The sequence below is a fragment of the Nicotiana tabacum genome, chromosome 18, assembly GCF_000715075.1.
Source record: "Nicotiana tabacum cultivar K326 chromosome 18, ASM71507v2, whole genome shotgun sequence".
NCBI lineage: Eukaryota > Viridiplantae > Streptophyta > Magnoliopsida > Solanales > Solanaceae > Nicotiana > Nicotiana tabacum.
Genome location: NC_134097.1, coordinates 153,812,441 through 153,836,268, shown reverse-complemented (window position 1 = coordinate 153,836,268; position 23,828 = coordinate 153,812,441). Strand labels below are relative to the sequence as shown.

The following is a 23,828-nucleotide window of genomic DNA, read 5'->3' as shown; positions in this document are numbered from 1 at the left end:
GGCCAGATTCGAGTGTGAGTTGACTTTAGGGATCTTAACAATGCGTGTCTGAAAGATAAGTTCCTGCTTCCCATTCCAGAACTGATGATCGATGCTACTACTTGGTACGAGACAATGTCATTATGGACGGTTCATCAGGCTATAACCAAATTCGCATAGCGCCAAAAGATGAAGATCTTATTGCATTTCGTACCCTCAAGGGTATTTATTGCTACAAGGTAATACATTTCGGCTTAAAAAACGCTGATGATACTTACCAAAGGGCCATGTTGAAACTTTTTTGACGATCTTCTCCACAAGAATATTGAATGTTATGTTGACGATTTGGTGGTAAAATCAAGAGAGAAAGGCGACCACTTGAAAGACTTGAGAATGGTGTTTGAGTTGCTCCGAAGGTACCAACTTAGGATGAATCCATTGAAATGCGCCTTTGCAATTACTTTCGGAAAGTTCCTTGGTTTCATTATTCGACATCGAGGGATTGAAATTGATCAAGCCAAAGTAGATGCAATCTTGAAAATTCCTAAGCCTTGAGACATTCACGAATTGAAAAGTCTGCAGGGAAAGTTAGCGTACCTTAGGAGATTCATCTCAAACCTAGTTGGGAGGTGTCGACCATTCATTCGTCTTATGAAGAAAGGTGTCCCTTTCAAAATGGACCAAACATGTAGCAATGCCTTTGAGAGCATTAAATCCTACTTGATGAAGCCTCCAGTTTTGGTAGCCCATATACTTGGAAAGTCGCTAATACTATACATTTCAGCACAAGAAAGGTCTGTTGGAGCACTACTGGCCCAAGAAAATAGTGAAGGAAAGAAAACTCCCTTTACTACTTGAGCAGGATGATGATACCAAATGAGCTGAATTATTCGCCAATTGAAAAGTTATGTTTGGCGCTAGTCTTCTCAATCCAAAAGTTGAAGCACTACTTTCAAGCTCATGTCGTTCATTTGGTTTCTAGAGCAAATCCCATCAAGTTCGTGATGTCAAAACCTGTCCTTAGTGATCGACTAGCAAGGTGGTACCTCCAGTTTCAACAATTTGAAATCGTGTACATCCCTCAAAAGGCTATAAAAGGACAAGCGTTAGCGGACTTCTTGGCAGATCACCCTATACCAGATGACTGGGAGCTAAATGACGAACTACCTGATGAGGACGCCATGGTCATCGAAGTTCAGCCTCCATGGGAGATGTACTTTGATAGTGCTGCACATCGTGGAGGAGCTGGTGCTATTGTAGTATTTGTGACTTCTCAAGGTGAAGTTCTGCCCTACTCTTTTATGTTGACGCAACTCTGCTCTAACAATGTTGCTGAGTATCAAGCGCTGATACTTGGACTTGAAATGACTATCGAAATGAAGTGGTTGTAATTGCAAGTCTTTGGTGACTCTCAGTTAGTGGTCAATCATCTTTTAGGTAGTTACGAGATCAAGAAGACTGAACTACGTCCATATCATGATGAATCTAAAATGTTAATGGGGTGGCTCGGTGATGTGACTATTCAGCATGTGCCAAGGAAAGAAAATAAGAAGGTGGATGTTTTAGCTGTCCTAGCTTCATCTTTAATCCTGCCTGATCAAGTGCAAGTTATTGTCTTCCAAAGATGGGTAGTACCGCTGCCAAATGAGGCTGAAAGTGAAGAAAATAAACTCAAGCATCTTGTCGTTGTTTCTAAAGTCAAGAAAGAAGAATGGAGACACCCCATTATCGACTACTTGTGCTATGGGATACTTCTAAAAAATCCGCGGAGAAGAACTAAAATCCGTCATCGTGCACCTCGCTTCCTTAACTACAAAGATACCCTATATAGAAAATCAGTCGAGGGATTACTCTTGCGATGCTTAGGGGAAGATGAAGCACTCCAAGCTTTGCAAGAAGCACATTTTGGGGTATGTGGGTCACACCAGTTTGGACCAAAGCTCCACTTTCATATAAAAAGAATGGGATATTATTGGCCAACGATGGTAAAAGATTGCTCGGACTATGCTCGAAGATGTAAGGCTTGTCAATTCCATGTGAATTTTATTCATCAACCTCTTGAAGTGTTGCACCCGATTGTTGCATCCTGGTTGTTTGATGCTTGGGGATTGGATGTTATTGGACCACTGCCAAAGTCCTCTGGTGGGCACCTATACATCTTGGTTGCAACTGACTACTTCTCAAAATGGGCCAAAGTTGTTGCTCTTAAGGAAGTAAAGAAGGAAAATGTTGCAAGTTTTATCCGAGTAAACATTATTTATCGCTTTGGCATTCCTCGTTACATAATAACAGATAATGGAAAGTCATTCGATAATAGGCTGATGAACAAGATTTGTGATCTCTTTGGTTTCAAGCAACGTAACTCTTCGATGTACAATGCCGTAACCAATGGTCTTACTGAGGCATTCAACAAGACTCTATGCAACTTGTTAAAGAAAATCGTCTCCAAATCCAAACGAGATTGTAATGACCATATGGAAGAAGCTCTATGGGCATATAGGACGACTCATCGCACGCCAACACATGCGACTCCTTATTCACTCATTTATGGAGTCGAAGTCGTCTTGCCACTTGAGCGTCAAATACCTTCGTTACGACTGCTATTCAAGAAGGGATCACTGATGAAGAAAATACTCGACTTCGATTAGCAGAGTTGGAGGCTCTTGATAAGAAGAGGTTGGAAGCTCAACAGAGTCTTGAATGTTAACAAGCTCGATTATCTCGCGCCTTCAATAAAAGAGTTTGCCCGAGATCCTTTCAAGTAGGAGATCAAGTCTTTGTCGTACGAAGACCCATAATTACTTCTCATAAACATGTAGGGAAGTTCACTTCAAAATGGGATGGGCCATATGTCGTACAAGAAGCTTACTCAAGTGGGGTTTACAAGTTGGTTGATGCTGATGGCATGAGAATCGGCCCTATCAATGGCAAGTTTTTAAAGAAGTATTATCCTTGAAGTTGCAACGCTCCTTGACGCACGAGCCTAAACTGCATGTTGCTACACTTCTGGGCCGCATGAGTCTAAACTGTGTATGTCCCCTGCAAAAAAAAGTTCTCTAGGTTGAAAACTTCAAAAGAGGAGGCTTAGGCAAAAGTTAGGACATAAAAAAAATTACCCAGTCTGAACTACAGTATGACTTGATCCTCTTTACCGAGGTACGTAGGCAGCTTAGAGTTTCATTCTAAGTCCAGTTGCATAAGTTCGAAAGATACATATTGCTCCAATTATTGTTCGAATGAAGTATGAAGGAATGTAAGATCAAGCTGAAATGTCATCCTCCTATTGAAATTTGATCTCATTTGATTTAAAGGGGGCAACCCTCCATGGTAAAGTGATATCTTTAATGGGCCGATTTTAGGAGGATGTTAAGTATTTGCATTAAAGTCCATGGATTCTTCGCCAAACCTTCAAGTTTGTTGGTCTCCAAGTCCGCCCTCTCCCTTTAAAAAAAAGGGGGATGTCTGTGTCGGACTTCTTTTAATGGTTTTTGTTGCGAACTTTTAAAGGTGTTCGTCTCGAACTTTTAAAGACATCCGAGTTTTTAACGGTTTTTGTTGCAAACTTTTAAAGGTGTTCGTCTCGAACTTTTAAAGGCATCCGAGTTTTTAACGGTTTTTGTTGCAAACTTTTAAAGGTGTTCGTCTCGAACTTTTAAAGGCATCCGAATTTTTAACAATTTTCGTTGCAAACTTTTAAAGGTGTTCGTCTCGAACTTTTAAAGGCATCCGAATTTTTAAAAGTTTTCGTGGTGAACTTTTAAAGGTGTTCATCTCGAACTTTTAAAGGCATCGGAATTTTTAAAGGTTTTCATTGCGAACTTTTAAAGGTGTTCGTCTCGAACTTTTAAAGGCATCCGAATTTTTAACAGTTTTCGTTGCAAACTTTTAAAGGTGTTCGTCTCGAACTTTTAAAGGCATCCGAATTTTTAAAATTTTTCGTGGTGAACTTTTAAAGGTGTTCGTCTCGAACTTTTAAAGGCATCCGAATTTTTAAAGGTTTTCATTGCGAACTTTTAAAGGTGTTCGTCTCGAACTTTTAAAGGCAGTCGGATTTTTAAGGTTTTCATTCTGCACTTTTAAGGCGTATGCTTCGAACTTTTAAAGGTGCTCGTGGAAAACTTTAAGGGTCCCCATTGCAGACTTTTAAAGATTTCTACCACGAACTTTATGGATCTTCGCCACGAATTTTTAAAAATCTTCATTGCGTGCTTTTAAAGGTCTTCACCGCGAACTTTTAAAGGTCTTCGCCGTGAATTTTTAAGATCTTGACCACGAGTTGTTAAGGATCTTTGCATAAACTTTTATGGGTCTTTGCCGCAAATTTTAAAGGTATCCACCATGAACTTTTAAAGGCCTTGGCCATCAGCTTTTAAGGATCTTCGCACGAACTTTTACGGGTCTTCCCCGCAAATTTTAAAGGTATTCGTTGCGAACTTTTAAAGATCTTCACTGTGAACTTTTAAAGGTCTTCACCATGAACTTTTAAAGGTCTTCACCGCGAACTTTTAAAGGTCTTCATTGCGAGCTTTTAAAGGTTTTCGCTGTGAACTTTTAAAGATCTTGATCACGAGCTTTTAAGGATCTTTGCACGAACTTTTATGGGTCCAATTATATTTTAAATATATTAGTTCAAATAAATATTTTGGGCTAATATAATTGGATTAATTATATAAGACCAATATTATTGGGCTAGCCCATTTCTTGGGCTAAAGTAATGAGCCCACTTCATTAAGCCCAAGATGTCATCTTCCTAGAGGCCTAGTTTGGTGTCATGTGTCAAATGACGTGGCACACGAAGTCAAGCGGAAGATCCAATAGGACCATGCCACGTATCAAAATGACAAAGCATGCCTAGTCACACTGAAAAGCCAATGAAATCACGCCACGTGTGCAAGTAACATGTTTTGGCCAATCAAATGCAGCCATGTAACTCTTCAATCTGATTGGTCGGAAAAAGTTTGTCCTTATCATAACTCTTCCCTTCCACAACTATAAATAGGCGTCTTCATAACTCAGAAAAAGGACCAGAAGTTATAACAAGAAGCAAGAGAGAGCTTTGGATCAAACGCCACAAATTTCTCTACAAGTTTCAGACTTCAAGAAACCAAGTTCAAGTTCAAGAACGAAGAATGAATCAAGTTCAAGCTCAAGAATGAAGAACAATTCAAGTATTCAAGATCAAGAACGAAGTCAAATCAAATACAAGGCTTTCAAGATCAAGGCTACTTGTTCGTGATACAATTCGTGGCAACAATCAAAGTGTTCGCGGCGGATAAATCAAATACATATTCAAGATCAAGCTCAAAGGCCCTTGAATTTATACTAGAAAAGTAGAATCAGAGATTGTAACACTCAAATATTCAAAATAAAATAATACGATTGTTGCGATATTTTCAATCTTAATTTTATTTTCTCGACGCAATTTATTATCTACAAGTAGATTACTACCTGTAATTATCTGGTAAGTAACCTAATTATGTATTATGCTGTAAAGAGCTAAAATATGCTGGGGGAAAACACTAAAAGCTGGAGATTCCTTGGCCTTAAACTAAAGGCCATTTCAATGTCTCTCATGCACCTGTCTCTCCCTACACAGATTGTTTTTCTCATCTTTTCCTATCTAACTAGAGTTAGAGAGGGAAAGAAGACACAATATCTTGTATTTCCCTCACTTTCCATAAGCAAAACCTACAAACATGAGACTCTTTTTGTCTTACAAATCATATTTACCCACTACTGACGCTACGGCGTAATGGTAAGAGTTGCCTCCACATGATTAGGAGGTGATGAGTCCAAGCCGTAGAAACAGTCTTCTGCAGAAATGCAAGGCTACGTATAATAGACTCAATGTGCTCTGGCCCTCCCCTGGACCCTACGTATATATTGCAGGAGCTTTATGCACTGAGTTTTCCTTTACACTAGTGATGCTATGTTTGTGGGGCAAACCCAGGCGATGTTGTTGCTCGTGATATGTATATTAATGCTTCACCAGTAAAGGCACCAACGCCTGCAAACTTGGCACATTGACAAAGCTATTTTTACCTAGAAATCAATCTGTTGTTGTTTCTGATAATGTTTCATCAGAAGTTGCGCGTATATGAGCTCATTCCAAGTATCTGGTACACCAGAAAGGCACCAGCGGCTACAATCTTGGTACCTTAATGTCAACTTCCTCTCCTCGTCTGTCATGTTTGGCTTCTTGTATACCGAAGGATGCCCATCCTTGCGAAAATCTGTCATTCTAGTTATATTCAAGTAGTAGACCGGCGTCTTCATCCACCTGATCACATTCTCTAACATTCCCATTATCGCCGGATACAGAGAAGGCGACAATTCTTTCTCATCCTTCAGTGGTTCAATGTCACTGTCACATTTTCCACCAGAATACCACTCCCCTCTACAGCAAATGCATCAGAAAAATAGCCAAGATTACTTATCATTTTCAAGTTTTAGCTCTCATTATGTAGAGTTTACAGGAGAATACAGTCTATGTTGCATGGACTCTCCAAATATGTCATCACACTTGTGTCTGATCCGCCAAAAATACATTACTTTTAGGATCCGACACGCACCAGTCAGTAGTTTTGAAAAGTCCGAGCAACATAGAATACAGTTACCTAAAATGAGAGACTGAATAACCTCTGAAGAAAACTTGAGTCTTCATTGGATCTACATTGGCCTCAATCCATCTTGACCATGTTGTCATTGCCTTGCGAAACGCCTCGACTACATTTAGTTCACCATAAACATGGCTCACTTCTTGATAGTAACCTTTCCTACAAAGTTTTTTAACACATGGCTAAATCAAAGAGCGACGACACAAATTTTCAGTGACACACATATATATATAATGTGTGAGCCTTATGTGGACGATTTGGTAGTCTTTTCAAGAGAAAGAACCGACCACATCAAAAATTGATTTAGCAAACAGAGATGCATAAATCCAAATAGAAATGAAGAAACAGAAAGGTACCCTGCAGATGTTTTCTCATGAGTTCACCAATGCCCAGTGTTAAATACAAGAATGTCAGCGCCTTTGTATTTGTTGCATGAACTCTCAACAAGATCCAGCCAAAGCGTTTCTTTCTTTGATCCATTCTCATTTGGTACTTCCCACTCTTGAACCAGAAAAGGCGAACGAACGAACTCCACTAAACAATTGTAGTCCTGCTCAAATATTGATCAACAACAGATTAGCAGATTGTTTCAAGAATTTAAAGAAACTAAATTGGTTGGTTATTAAGGTAATATAGAAGTCTAATCAATATTGTTTTATAGAAACTACTACGCCTTAATATCAAACAAATTGGGGACGGCTATGTGAATCCTCACCGATCATGTCACTGCTTTTAATGAATCAACATAAATATCTGACACACAAGACATCAAATCGAGCTCGATTCCCAATAAGCTTTGTTTGCAGCATATAATGTCGAACTATTATAGAAAACTGTTATCCTTCAAATAATCAGCACATTTCATTCTCATTTGCTAAAGCTTAATAACAACTACTACTACGTCTGAATTCTAAGCAAACGGGGTCGGTTATATGAATCCTTGCTAGTGATGTTGCTTCATTTAATGAATCATCATAAACATTTGGCATACAAGACACCTAATTTGTTCATTAAATTTATGCCTCATTCTCATTCATACCATAAAACTAAGTTTCCAGCAAATTAGATTCATTATTTACAAGTCTGGACAACATTCTTACTGAAATTTAGGCTTCCTCTCACCCCTTTCAATATGTCTTTTTACTAAGATTTGCTAACCTTTTGACTAATATGAGAAAAAATGGTAGCCGAGTGCACCGAGCTCCCGCTATGCGAGAGATCTAGAGAAGGGTCCGACCACAAAGGTCTATTGTACAATTTTACCTTGCATTTCTACAATAGATTGTTTCCACGGTTCGAACTCATGACCTCCTGATCACATAGCAACAACTTTACCAGTTACGCCAAAGTTTCCGTTCTTGACAAATATGAGAATTATGTTAATTAATCAAAGGATAAAACCTTACCAAGAATATAAAAGAGTAAGCACCTTCTTTCTTGAAATCATGTCTACCAGATGCCTCAAAAACTCTGGTCTTGTCTTCAACAGAGTTTCTAAGCAAACACACCATTGATTCCCACATATTCCTGTTCATAGAATCACCAACATAAACTAATCTCTTTCCACTCAGCAGCTCCAACATTTCTTTAGCATTGAACCTTCAAAAAGAATCAAAACACCATATCAAAAAAGGAACATCCACTAAATTGAACTCAATCATAAAAATTAAGAAAAGGGCCGCCAGGTGCACTAAGCTCCCGCTATGCGCGGGGTCCGTGGAGGGGCCGAACCACAATGGCAGTCGTACCTAATAACTGTGATTTCTACATGTTTTATACCCATTCTTACCTAAGCTTTGTGCATTAACTGCCACAAATTAGTCCCAAAATGCTTACAAGTTGCGCTTGATTGCAGGTTTGAGCGACAAGATGACAAATACTAAAGATCGGCTCAAAAAGGAGTGAAATCTGCCAAGTGTCAAAAGACAACAAAAGGGGGAACAAAATGACCTGTGCAGTCCACACTGTTTTGTCACGCGGCCGCACAGGAGAGTTTAGAGGCTGGGCATTTTCAAGGTCAACCTACGCGGTTCGCACTGTTTTGCCACGCGGTCGCGCAGGAAAGTTCAGAGGCCATGCCATTTTTAAGTCAAGTTATGTGGTTCGCGCTCCTGTTCACACGGTTCGCGCCCCTTTTCATGCGGTCCGCGCCTAAGATTGTCAGAGAATCAATCATTCAAGGCAAAATCCCACTCGACCGCACACCTAATCAGTGCGGTCCGCGTGGATGAAGTTCACGCGGCCACGCGTCACTTTTGTGCAGTCTGCGTCCCCAGTGCCAGAAGCAAGATATGAAGACCGAAAACCCTCAGCGGCCGCGCGTCATTTGTGCGCGGTCCCCGCCAGACCCTCAGGGGTATTTTTGTCCGGTTTTTCCTGTGTAGTATAAATAGAACATTTTACTTTTTAGGAGGAGTTTTTTAGTTCTGTTTTTGGGTGGATAGCAGCTGAGCTCGTGAGACTTATATTTTGGCCTATCTTGGGCATTTTTAACTTAGTTTTCATCATAGATTATTGTAGTTTAACATTAGCAATTAATTAATATGGTTGTTTCATCTTCTAATTCTTCAATTTCTGTTTCTATTATGGCTAGCTAAAGCCATTAGCTAGGGTCGTGGCTCAACCCTAGTGTGCGTAATTAATGGGTGTGATTGTTTAGTGCATAAATGATGTTGGATATTTGTTATTTGGATTAATCTTATGTTTTCATTAAGATTTGGTGGTTGCAAACACTAAGTCTACCTTAGTGAGTCTTGACTCCTCTTAAGAAAGAGAGTCTATGACCCCAAGATTAATTCCAATAAGGAATTGGTATGGACCCATGAGAATGGTAGTCCCAATTAACGGGTTAAACTTCGAGAGAGTAATTACCCAATTTGAACCATAAGTTGCTTGGACAAATTGTCCTACCCAATTGGTCTCGAGAGAGTTAATTGGGAAAAATCACTCTCTCTACCGAGAGGTGTGATAGTGGGTGCAAAAGTGCAACGGTTATAGCATAAATCCCATATTCATCATTCTTGCATTAGGAATCTCTACCCGTTAGTTGACCACCTAGGTACATGCCACGACCCTAGTGCCTTTCTCTATATTGCATACAACTTAGAATCAATATCTCAACATAAATTAGTTTTAAAATTTGTAGTTGATATATTGAGTTGATAATCAAAATAAAACCAAAAATGTTAGAAGATCAATTAGGAGCTAAAACATAGTCCTAGACCATACAAACACTCAATTCCAAATTGAAGCTCCCTGTGGAAAATTGACCCCGATACCACTATTGGGTAAAAGTATTAGTGCCCACTCTTCCTTATGTTGAGTCCGCTGTGATCACTTTTTGGCGTCGTTGCCGGGGAGCTTTACGGTGTTGACTATTTGTGTAGCTAGTATTGTGTTTTGCTTCTCTTTCCTTCTTATTTACTGACTTTGTTGTGTCGATCAATCAGGTACAATGGCTCTTAATGCAAATGACCCTCTCGGCAATGTGATAGCGGGGGAGGAGGCAGAGGATCTAGAACAAGATGAGGTCTTACCTCAACTCCCACGGAAAGGCCGGCATGTCAATATAAATGCTAATGAGAACAACAACATTCCAGACCCTCCTCCGGCACCGCCGAGAGTGGTTCCCAGAGTTCTACCAAATCAAGGACACGCCAGGGGAACTTTCAAATCACAAATGTTATGCTGACCTTGCTCGAGCAAAGAGGTTATTTCATGGGTGCCTCCAATCAAAATGCCTACAAGCACTTGAAGGGGTTCGTGGATACATGTTGGGGTAGCAAGCAGACAAACGTGTCCGATGATGCGTTGAGATTGAGGTTTTTCCCGTTTTCTCTTCGGGGTAAAGCATTGGATTGGTTAGAAAGGCTCCCCAATCATTCTATTACAACATGGGATGAATTGGCGGACAAATTTATTGCCAATTTCTTCTCTCCAAGTCATATGGAAGCTCTTCGGGATGAAATTCTTGCTTTCAAACAAGAGCCAAAGGAACCTTTGCATGAGATATGGGAAAGATATAGAACAATGGTGAAAGAGTGCCCTAATAATGACATGACCGAGGCTATGATTCAACAAACCTTTTATCGGGGCATCAACACCACAAATCAATGCATTGTGAACTAATTGGCCGGAGGGAATTTTATGAAACTTTCTTACCAAGAGGCATGTGATGTACTTGATGAAATGGCCGACACCTCTTCGGCATGGAAAAGCCGAGCAAACGTGCCTCAAGGTGACCCCACGGTCATCCATTTGCACAAGGAATTGCACGATCATGGCCAAGCTATAGCCGAGCTTACAATAACTATGAATCAATTGGCAAAGGTGCAATTGCAACAAGTCCAAAACCCGCGCCAAGTCAACGCAATGGAAGGTGTTTCTATGTTGAAAAGAAGGCAAAGAGGACAACAATCTCAAGGTAATTGTGAACAATATGACAACAACAATGATGGTAACGGATATTCGAATGAAGGTTTTGATGACCAAATTGAGGAAGTCCAATATGTCAACAACTATCAAGGGAATAGAGGTAATCAAGGGAATCAACAATGGAGACCCCAAGGTAATTGGGGCAATCAACAAGGTGGCAATTGGAATTACAACAACAATCAAGGTGGCAATTGGGGGAACAATAATTCGGGGAATCAAGGTAATTGGAACGGGAACAATAATTGGAACAACAACAATGGTGGTCAAGGTGGTTGGAACAACAATGGTGGACAAGGTAATAGGGGGCAAGGCTTTCAAAGGCCCCCAATGTATCAACAACCCAATAACCCGCCTCCGTTTCAATCTCAAGGGTCGAGTTCGTCAGGCAATGATATGGGTCGAATAGAGAGCATGTTCGAGCAAATGATGAAAAAAAGTCAAGATTCCGAGGCCCAATTAGCTTGGCATAACACATCTATCCGGAACTTGGAAGTGTAATTAGGCCAAATCTCTCAGCCGTTAAATACTCGCCCAAAGGGTGCTCTACCAAGTGATACGGTAGTAAACCCTAAGGGTGGGCACAATAATCATGTGATGGCAGTGACAACGCGAAGTGGAAGAGGCGGTGGTGTGCATGTCTCAAGAGGAAACCAAGTTCCGGTAGATGAAGATGAGTTGCAAAATGATGAGATCCCGTTGGTAGTTGAGGATGTTATTGAACCAAGTGCAAATAATGATGTGAGAATTGAAATTGATGAGGGTGAGGAGGAGACTCAAGAGGCCGCGAACCCGTCTAGGGAACACGTCATTGATATGCCCAAACCGGTGGTGCCAAAAGCCAAGGCACCCTTTCCTAGACCTCCTTCGCCTTATCCTCAACAGTTGGTCAAGCAAAAGGGTGACAACCAATTTAAGAAATTCATTGAAATGATGAAGAGTTTGACTATCAACGTGCCTTTGGTGGAGGCACTCGAGCAAATGCCGGGATACGCAAAGTTCATGAAAGATTTAGTTACAAAAAAGAGATCAATGGAGTGTGAGACAATCAAGATGACCCATCAAGTTAGCGCAATTGTGCATTCTATGGCTCCGAAACTTGAGGATCCCGGTGCATTCACTATCCCATGTACCATTGGAAGTGCCGACTTTGCAAAAGCCCTTTGTGACTGGGAGCAAGTATCAATTTAATGCCTTATTCGGTCTTCAAGACCTTGGGAATCAGACAACCTCGTCCAACTTCTATGAGGCTTCAAATGGAGGACCGGTCAATGAAGCGGCCTTTAGGAATTATTGATGATGTCCTTGTTCGTGTTGATAAGTTCATATTGCCGGCCAATTTCGTGATCTTGGATTGCGAAGTGGATTTCGAGGTGCCTATCATTCTTGGAAGGCCCTTCCTAGCTACGAGGAAGACCTTGGTTAATGTGGAAGCGGGATAATTGACCTTCCGTGTTTGTGATGAAAAGGTGGTGTTCCACATATGCAAATCAATGAGGCAACCAAATAGCACCGAGGTGTGCTCGTTTGTTGACATTGTCACGGCGGTGATACTGGATGACACAAGCGCAATGGCAAATGTTGAGGACCCACTTGAGGCCGCGCTATTGAACATGGATGTTGATGATGATGCTAGAAGGGTGGAGTGTGTGAACGCATTACATGGCATGGGATTCTATTCTTATGAACCGAGGAAGTTATCTCTTGATCTTGAAAACCGCAAAACTCCACCCACCAAGCCATCTATTGAGGAGCCACCGGTGTTGGAGTTGAAACCACTTCTTCCTCACCTCAGGTATGAATTTCTTGGTCCTAATTTCACTTTGCCGATTATTCTTTCTTCTTGCTTGACTAACGTGCAGGTTGACGCCACTTTGGCGGTTCTTCAAAAGCACAAGCGGGCGATTGGATGGACCTTGGCGGATATTCGGGGTATTAGCCCCGCATTTTGCATGCACAAGATAATATTGGAGGAGGATGCTAGGCCGTCTCTTGAACATCAAAGGAGACTCAATGAGGTCATACAAGAGGTGGTCAAAAAGGAAGTCATCAAGTGGCTTGACGCCGGTGTGGTGTATCCAATTTCTGACAGTTCGTGGACTTCTCCGATACAATGTGTGCCAAAGAAGGGAGGAATGACGGTGGTGACCAATGACAACAATGAACTTATTCCGACTCGTACTGTGACGGGTTGGAGGGTATGCATGGACTACCGAAAGTTGAACAAGGTGACTAGAAAGGATCATTTCCCATTGCCGTTCTTGGACCAAATGCTTGATCGTCTTGCGGGCTGGGATTTCTATTGTTTTCTGGATGGGTATTCAGGCTATAACCAAATTCTCATTGCCCCGTAAGACCAAGAAAAGACAACCTTCACATGTTCTTATGGCACATTCGCCTTCTCTCGAATGTCATTTGGATTATGTAATTCACCGACGACCTTCCAACGATGTATGATGGCAATCTTCACCGACATGGTGGAGGACACATTGGAGGTCTTCATGGATGATTTTAGTGTGGTTGGGGACTTATTTGGTGATTGCTTGCAAAACATGGATCGTGTGTTGGCCCGATGCGAAAACATAAACTTGGTTCTCAATTGGGAGAAATGCCATTTTATGGTAGAAGAAGGAATTGTGTTGGGTCACAAAATTTCAAAAAGAGGGATTGAGCTTGATAAGGCGAAAATTGAGGTTATCTCAAGGCTCCCTCCCCCTACTTCTGTCAAAGGGGTGAGGAGTTTTCTTGGACACGCGGGTTTCTACCGAAGATTCATCAAAGACTTCTCTAAGGTAGTTAACCCGTTGTGTAAATTGCTAGAGAAAGATGCAAAATATGTGTTTGATGAGAAATGTATGGAGGCTTTCGAGCTTCTAAAGCAAAAGTTGATGACTACCCCCATCATTACCGCACCAAATTAGAGCTTGCCCTTTAGCGATGCTAGTGATGTTGAGGTGGGGGCAGTCTTGGGCCAAAGAATCAACAAAATGTTCCATCCGGTGTACTACGCAAGTAAGACAATGAATGAATCTCAAAGGAACTACACCGTCATTGAGAAAGAATTGCTTGCCATTGTTTTTGCCATGGAGAAGTTTCGCCCATACCTTATAGGGGCCAAAGTGATTATTCGTACCGATCACGCCACCCTTAGGTACTTGATGACGAAGAAAGACTCGAAAGAGAGGTTAATGAGATAGGTGCTTCTTCTTCAGGAATTTGATTTGGAGATTGTTGATAGAAAGGGTAGTGAAAATCAAGTGGTGGACCACTTGTCTCGATTGGAGGAGGAAGGGAGACCTTTGGACGGCCTTGAGATAAATGATGATTTTCCAGATGAACAACTCCTCTCGGTTTCAATGCTAGACATGCCATGGTTTGCCGACATTGCTAATTATCTTGTTATCGGTGTGGTGACGTATGAGCTCTCTTCTAACCAAAGGAAGAAGCTCAAGCGGGATTGTTTGGACTACTATTGGGATGAGCCGTATCTTTTCAAAATTTGCACAGATGGTGTAATTCGCCGGTGTTTTCCCGAAGAAGAGCAATTGAGTATTGTGGAAGCTTGTCACTCTTCGCCCTATGGTGGCCATCATGGAAGGGCGAGGACGGCGTCTAAAGTGTTGAGTTGTGGTTTCTATTGGCCTTATTTGTTCAAGGATGTCGGTAACTTTGTGAAAAGATGTGATGAATGCCAACGTGCCGGAGGGATTTCGAAGAAAGATGAGATGCCCCTCAACATGATTCTAGAGGTTGACATTTTTAATGTTTGGGGGATAGACTTTATGGGACCATTCGTAAGTTCTTGTGACAACACCTACATCTTGGTAGCGGTTGATTATGTATCAAAATGGGTTGAGGCCATAGCTTTGCCAAAAAATGAAGCTCGAAGTGTGGTGGCGTTCTTGAAAAAGAGTATCTTCACGAGGTTTGGCACTCCACGTGCTATCATCAGTGACGGAGGTTCTCATTTTTGCAACTGGGCTTTTGACTCTTTGCTAGCCAAGTATGGGGTAAATCACAAGGTGGCCACTCCTTATCATCCTCAAGCGAGTGGTCAAGTTGAGGTGTCCAACCGTAAGATCAAGAGTATTTTGTCCAAGACTGTCAATGCAAATAGGACCGATTGGTCGAAGAAATTGGATGATGCTCTTTGGGCTTATCGTACAGCTTTCAAGACTCCGATTGGTATGTTGTCGTATCGGTTGGTGTTTGGGAAGGCTTGTCATCTTCCGATAGAATTGGAACATAAGGCTATGTGGACCCTAAAAAAGTTGAACTTAGAATGGGATGTCGCAGCAAATCTCCGGGTTGAGAAATTGAATGAACTTGATGAATTTAGGTTTCATACTTACTCCAGCTCGTCCTTGTATAAGGACAAGATGAAGTACCTTCACGACAAGTATGCCCGAGGGAAGGAATTCAAAGTTGGTGACATGGTTCTTCTTTTCAACTCCCGATTAAGGTTATTTCCGGGCAAGCTGAAGTCTAAGTGGAGCGGCCCATTTGAAGTGGTTGGTGTAACTCCCTTTGGTGCCATTGATAATAAGAATGGTGAAGTTTTCCGAGTCAATGGGCATCGTGTCAAGTACTATTTGGGAAAGATTGATGACAGCCACGTGGTGGTACTCATTCATTTGAAATGACTGTGATGGTAACACGCGTCGTGCCGTGACGTTAAACCAGGCGCTTCTTGGGAGGCAACCCATGTCTTTTTCTTTTTCTTTGTTTTTCTGTTAAAGAGTAGGATTTTTGAGCTGATAATTTGTGAAGTGTTGCAGGGATAATGTTGAACCAGTGCAGGGCAAATGTGCAAAATGGTCAGTCTCTGAATATGGCCTACGCGGCCGCACAGCAAAACAGTGCGGTCCGCGTAGGTGTGAGCATCTGAAAGGCTAAGACCCAGAAGACCCAGCGCGGCGGCGTGACATTTCTGTGCGGTCCACGCTGGAGGACCAAGAAGTACCAAGTCTCTGACAACGTCCCACGTGGCCGCACACCAAAACAGTGCGATCCGCGTGGATTGAACAGCTAAAGTGAAAGATGCAAAATCCAACACGGTCCGCGTCCATTTCTATGCGGCCGCGCTGGTAGGTGGGTACTGGGTCCCAGGGCTTTTCTATAAATAGAGGCCTTGGGCCTCATTTTAACCTTTTCGCCAATTTTACACCTGAGATATAATTTTCACTGTTCATCAACATTAAGTGTGCACATCATTGAAATCTCATTAATCCCTGGTAACAACTCTCATTCATTTTAATCATAGTCTAATTTTTGTCTTGTTTAATTGCTCTCCACTAGTGTAACTTCTTACTTTCATCTTTTTCTTCTTAGTTTAACTGTTAGATTAGATTTTTGTGTGTTTTTGTTTAATCATGGGCATGAAATCTTGTTAAATAACTGAGTAGGGACACTTAGGACCCAAGAAGGTGAACAAAAATTGGATTTATTTGAACAAACACCCGGCTCAGTTAAATTAGCCCTACACGGTCGCGCATCATTTGTGCGCGATCCGCGTGACTCTGGTAAAGAGATGATGAACCTCCCTGCGCGGACCGCAGACCATTTCTGTGCGGTCCACGTGAGCCCAGTGCGACCGCGGTCCAAAACAGTGCGGTCCGTGTGTGCAGAGTTCAGAGAGGTCAATATTTTGGTATTTCATATGCGCGGACCGCGTATCATTTTTGTGCGGTTTGCGCTGAACCAACGCAATTGCGTACCATTTCTGTGCGGACCGCGTCGGTTTATTCAGAGAGGTATGTGTTGGTGTCAGTATACTGCGCGGACCGCGTGCCTTTTGGTGTGGTCCGCGCCCCTCTGCCTGTGTAACTGTGTCTGCACTCTTTTCATTTAACTGAACTGTCTACTTCACCTTATGTGCTTCTACTAACAATGTTAGACATGTATTCCTTGCAGACAATGGTTCAAAAACTAGTGGCTAAAAAACAAGCGGGCAAAGAAATACAACCCGGGAGAGGTGGTTCTTCCCGAGGAGGAAAAAGTAGGCGGATTGTGCAACTCACTCCTCAAACCAGGGAACTGATAAAGAAAACCCGGAAGATAATCCGGGAAGATGATAGAGCTGCATCTCATTCCACAGGGAGTGAGTATGCACCTTCACGGAGCATTACCTCGGAGTCTGCCCCCACCCACATGTCTACTTCATTTCAACTCCGTGATTCTCCTTCCCCGGATCATGATAATGTAGCCTCCTCCAAGAAGCCGGTTAATGTCATCTCGTACTCGTATGATGAGTCTGTAGCAAGAGAAGAAGAGCAAAACTCCACATCTCCCACAACTTCAATATTAGGGGAGAGTGGAGGATATGCTGAGGGAGGTGAGCCACGGGTCGGGGGGATTGAGCGTACTAGAAAACGGAGGCATGGGAAGACAGGTTTGTTAGTGAGGTTGCTTTCCACAGATTCTGGGAGTGGTGGCCAAAAAGGAAACTGATTCCGGAGAGGAAGTTCATAGATGCCGATCTTGTCCCTCTCAACCCTCATGTGCAAGCACAATTCCGCACTAGAGAGGGTTGGGGCTTCTTCAAAGAACGTGTTAAAATGGAGAATGAGCATATGGTGAAAGAGTTCTACAACAATGTTCACCATATAGTTCGGGACTCAAAAGTAACTAAAGTGAGGGACAAGATAGTGATGTTTGATGGCAAATCGTTGAATGAATTCCTGGGGTTCGGAGAAGAGGATGAATCCCAATATTTAGAAAAGCTAGCAATGAAAGAGGAGGTTCGTCCTTGGTTGGTCGAGCACTTGGCAGCCCCAGGTATAGTCCTAGCCTAGTTGAAAGCACAAGAAAAGATCTTTCGGAACACCCTGAACTTTGAAACAAAAGGGTGGTTGACTTTCGTGTGTAGTCGACTTGACCCGTCTACACATGATCACTCAATTCCCCTCCCCCGTGCTGTCTTGGTAGCATCTATCATGGCGGGCTTCCCTATGAATGTGGGTAATATTATGTCGAGAGTGATTTCTACAGTGGGTAATGAGACCCAAACAAACTACCCCTTCCCGAATACACTCTCTTTGTACTTCAGAGAATTGAAGGTGAAGAAAAAGAAATATGATGTCACGGTACCTCCGGTGGCCCCGTACTCATGGTATAGTCAGTTGGGTCCGGACAACCCGAAGAGGGGCAAGAAAAATATGGCATCCACTTCCACCGCACCTGGCCAGTCTGAGGAGCCAGCGGTCATTGAGCAGCCCAGTGAGCCTTCCACCATTCCTGCTACGGATGAGGCATTGCCTCCAGGTCCGTCGTCAGTAGCTGGTCCTTCTATTGCAATTGACCCGGTAGTTCCTTCATCAAAGACTCACCGGTTCACCGCAAACCAACTCACCCATTCCCTTGCTAGTTTGAACAACTAGATGTCAGTTGCGACATCCAAGTTGTCTACATTGACCACTGTTGTACAGGCACAGGGAGCGCCAGCTACTGTTGAGATTCCTTCCTCCATTGAGGATGCATTGAAGAAGATCCTAGCCAACCAAGAAAAGATGATGGCGACGTAGGATGCCTTGACTAAGGCGGTTGGGGCACATGGCAAAGCATTGGAGAAATTGGCTCGGGAGCACAAGAAGCTGAGGAAGCAGAAGGCTTCCAAGGAGTCAGTGACACAGTTGAGAGTGGATGTGGACAAGCTCATGGTGGATCAGTTGCCACTTGATTTACTATTTGGGGACCCGGCTGTAGAGCCAGCAGATGCACAGGTACAGGAGGAGGAGCAGAGGCCGAGGAAGAAGAGGAAACTCCCTAGAACTAAGGGAGTTGTGATTGAGGTAGCACCAGTTCAGGAGAGTCCCTCCACTGCCCCACTAGTTGATGAGTCAGTTCTTGAGTAGGCATCTGTCCCAGCAGCACAACAGCATTAGGCCAGAGACCAGTCTGAGGTTCCTGCCAGTACATAGGACTTAGTAGCCACTGACCAGCACAAGGTGACGGATGAGGCTTGAGGGGCCTTTCTATATCCTTTCTTTCATTTTTGTGCTTATCTTGATAGTTAGCATTGGGGACAATGCTAGCTTTTATTCGTGGGGGTGTGGCCCTACTATTTGGATTGACTGTTGGATTACTGTATATATTCTTTTACTTTCTGCACATTCGTAGTTGTAGTTGGCTTGTATATAATTGTTCATTCCAGATGCTCTCAAACTCTATGTATATATTCATTCCCCCTGGTTGTATATTCTACTCCCCTTTTGTACATATTCATTCGGTTTTCATTTTGGTTTTCTATTTTTCGTTAAAATTTTTTGTTTTAGTTGCAAAGTTAGGCTCGTAGCCTTTTTGTTTTGTTTTGGTGTTTGCAATAAGCCCTTGGTTTTCTTAATGTCACGGTTCTTTTCAAGGGTAGAGTGTTGTGCGAACCGGGTGGCTCTTCCCAATGATATATGTCGTGACAACCTTCTTAAGGGTTTGAGTCCGTTTTTTATTTTTCTTTTTGATTTTCAAGTTTTTGTAGTTAAGGGTACCACAGGCAAAGCTTCACTTGGGCCTAGCACATTTGCCTTTGATCCTATGGTCAAAGACATTATGTTGTGTGTAGGATGGTGAAAGTTGTGGCCTTGAGACTCTTGTGTTGACCAAACAATCATCATGTGGTCATTTTGGGCCATTATGCGCTTGAATCATATCTGAGGTCGTTGTGAGCCCTCGACTCCGTCTTAGGCAATCCTTGAGTGTGTGTAGTGAGAATTCAAATCGTGAGCCCAAGTACCGAGCCGATGGTCTGGAACTTGCCCTGAATGTTTGTTGAGGTGAAATCATAGGTGGAACTTGACTTGAGACGTGATTATAGGCTCTCCTTGATCCAAAATGCAAAATTTGAACAATTTCCATGACCTACCAATGAAATAATCCCTAGTTCAACCCTTTTGAGCCTTAAACCTTTTTCGTTCATGAACCAAGCTACAAGCCTATACCCGTTCTTAACGAAACCCTCTCTTGGCACCCAAATCTTCCCTTGAGTAAATGGCAAATGTCTAAGTTTGGGGGGAGAGACAAGAAAGGTATCAATGTGGTAAAAAGGCGCAAAAGTAAAAGAAAAGCAAGGTGATGAAAAAGAGAAAAAGACAAAAAGAAAGACAAAAATGAATAAGAACAACAAAAAGTGAAAAAGGTATGGAAAAGTGATAAAAAGGAGAAAGGGTTTGAATTGCAAAAGAAAGAGTGACAATGTGTCTCTCTAACCCCTTAAAGGAAGTGAATTACTCAATTGAGTCAAGAAAGTGTGCCAAAATAAATCAAAAGAAGTGTTTGAGGGAATATTGAACTCATTTGAACAAAAACACGTCCTACCTTTACCCAAAGCCTTCACAATAACTCCTCAAAAGCCCTATATGATCTTGAGTTGAGGGAAACCTACATTAGTGGATACTTACATAAGGGGCAAGCATATGGTACTTAGAGCCGGACTTAGGGTCTATTCTTTGTGAGAGATGAGAGAGAAGTCCATTCACCTCGATTTGTGTGCAAATACTCTAAAAGGTGAGGTTCACTCAGGGAAAGTCGAGGATGTGAGAGTTTGGGTTCCACAATGACCAAAGAAATTGAGAAAGGTTCCTTGATGAAATGTGTCAACTCTTGATGCTCTTGTGTCGCACTTGATCCACAAGTTTTCAAAGTTTAAATGTGTTAATGATGCATTCGCATTGAGGGCAATTGTTAGTACCAATTGATGCTTGTTGAGGTTACTTTAGAATAAACAGGAATTGCTTGGGTGTTTTCCATTAAGGGGTAGGTCTCATTTTATTTGCTTGAGTACAAGCAAAGGTTTAAGTTTGGGGGAGTTGATAACTGTGATTTCTACATGTTTTATATCCATTCTTACCTAAGTTTTGTGCATTAACTGCCATAAATTAGTCCCAAAATGCTTACAAGTTGCGCTTGATTGCAGGTTTGAGCGACAAGATGACAAATACTAAAGATTGGCTAAAAAAGGAGTGAAATCTGCCAAGTGTCAAAAGACAACAAAAGGGGGGAACAAAATGACCTGTGCGGTCCGCACTGTTTTGTCACGCGACCGCATAGGAGAGTTCAGAGGCTGGGCATTTTCAAGGTCAACCTGCGCGGTCCGCACTGTTTTGCCACGCGGCCGCGTAGGAAAGTTCAGAGGCCATGCCATTTTTAAGTCAAGCTGCGCGGTCCGCGCTCCTGTTCACGCGGTCTGCGCCCCTTTTCATGCGGTCCGCGCCTAAGAGTGTCAGAGACTCAATCATTCAAGGCAAAAGCCCACGCGGCCGCACACCTAATCAGTGCGGTCCGCTTGGATGAAGTTCGCGCGGCCGCGCGTCACTTTTGTGCGGTCCGCATCCCCAGTGCCAGAAGCAAGATATGAAGACCCAAAACCCTCCGCGGCCGCGCGTCATTTGTGCGCGGTCCGTGCCAGACCCTCAGGGGTATTTTTGTCCGGTTTTTCTTGTATAGTATAAATAGAACATTTTACTTTTTAGGAGGAGTTTTTTTAGTTCTGTTTTTGGGCGGATAGCAGCTGAGCTCGTGAGACTTATATTTTGGCCTATCTTGGGCATTTTTAGCTTAGTTTTCATCATAGATTATTGTAGTTTAACATTAGCAATTAATTAATATGGTTGTTTCATCTTCTAATTCTTCAATTTCTATTTCTATTATGGCTAGCTAAACTCATTAGCCAGGGTTGTGGCTCAACCCTAGTATGGGTAATTAATGGGTGTGATTGTTTAGTGCATAAATGATGTTGGGTATTTGTTATTTGGATTAATATTATGTTCTCATTAAGATTTGGTGATTGCAAACACTAAGTCTAGCTTAGTGAGTCTTGACTCCTCTTGAGAAAGAGAGTCTATGACCCTAAGATTAATTCCAACAAGGAATTGGGATGGACCCATGAGAATGGTAGTCCCAATTAACGGGTTAAACCTCGAGAGAGTAATTACCCAATTTGAACCATAAGTTGTTTGGGCAAATTGGCCTACCCAATTGGTCTCGAGAGAGTCAATTGGGCAAAATCACTCTCTCTACCGAGAGGTGTGAGAGTGGGTGCAAAAGTGCAACGCTTATAGCATAAGTCCCATATTCATCATTCTTGCATTAGGAATCTCTACCCGTTAGTTGACCACCTAGATGCATGCCACGACCCTAGTGCCTTTCTCTATATTGCATACAACTTAGAATCAATATCTTAGCCTAACTTAGCTTTAAATTTGTAGTTGATATATTGAGTTGATAATCAAAAGAAAACCAAAAATGTTAGAAGATCAATTAGGAGCTAAAACATAGTCCTAGACCATACAAACACTCAATTCCAAATTGAAGCTCCCTGTGAAAAATTGACCCCGATATCACTATTGGGTAAAAGTATTAGCACCCACTTTTCCTTAGGTTGAGTCCACTGTGATCAGTACCCGCATTTTTACAAGAGGCTGATCACACGGCTTGAACCAATGACCTCTTAGTCACATGGCAACAACTTTACCAGTTACGCCAGGACTAAGAAACCAAAACATATTTTTTTTCATCAAAGTTTTGTTAATTACCTTGGAATATTACAGTGTTTTGGCTGCCACCTGAAGTTCTCATAACCATTATCTGACCTTCCATTTTTGTAACAGTCAAATGGTTCATCTATATGAGGACATGAACCAGGTTCATATAAAGGTCCAAATTCATCTTTCACCCATTTCCCATCAAAAATATCACAATGACTCATTTTTTCCCACCAAGGTTCATTCTTTTCATTTCTTGTATTTTTATCATTTGTCACATTTTGTAAATTCTCATTGTTTAGACCCTTTTGACCATTTTCAGTGTTCATGGTTTTATCAAGTGATATTGAAACCCCATTTTGAGAAACAGAAGAATAATTATAAAGAGAGAAAAAGGTGGGAAAATGTGATCTTTTCTCCAATATTTTTTTGAACCAAAGAGAGGAATGGTTAACCGAAGGATTATTGAACACAAAAAAGACAACACAAGTAACAAACATGAATGTGATACTAAATGTTAATGCCATAGTACGTTGAGTCCTAAAAGATGGAGTCTTGAAAGTTGGTGAAAATAAGCTTTTCTTTAGCTCTGACATTATATATGGTGTTGTTGTATATGAACAAATTGTTTTTTAAGGAATAAGGGAAGAATTATGAGATTTCAGATGGGAAGGCTTATGAGATAAATATATAGCATATGGTAATTGAAGGGTGAGTTTGTGAAATAGATTCATCATTCATCTTTTCTAGTACACCAGAACATGTTCTGGGCCAAGGTTCAACCTCGTGTTATATCGAACCATGATGCAAAGTTAGATTGCTAAGCTCGTGACCTAGAGACCGATCAAGATCGAGATCGACCAAGATCAAGACTGAGCAAGATATAGATCCAGCGAGATCGAAGGAAGCTTACCGAGCCAAAAAACGGAAAGCCGAAATATCCGCAATGGAGCGAGGATCACGGCGAAAATCTCGGCACGTATCAAGAATAGGCCGATTAATTAGTTAATCATAGGATTTCTTACCTCATATAAATTTGTATCCAGAGTAGGACTCCCCTACTATATAAAGGGGGTCTTATCATTTGTAAACATATCATATTCATGCAATACAAAGCAATATACTGTCATTTTTTAGCTCTCATTATATTGTTATTCTGTTTATAAGCCAGTTGAAACATCTTCTGGTTCAAGGGTGACTAAACTCGAGAGCTAGGGTTATTCAATTTGTGTGGTTTGCATTTACTCTTTTATTGTCAATTTCAATACTTATTCATTCTTCTTAATTTGTACCAAGTTATATCATGTGCCCTTAAAACCGCGTATAA

The 23,828-nt window shown here is 41.8% G+C and overlaps 1 pseudogene; it reads right to left on the bottom strand.

Annotated features, from left to right (window-relative positions):
- Positions 1 to 6,021: 6,021 nt before the first annotated feature.
- LOC107771121 (protein trichome birefringence-like) lies at positions 6,022 to 23,028 on the bottom strand (annotated as a pseudogene).
- Between the last annotated feature and the right edge of the window lie 800 nt (positions 23,029 to 23,828).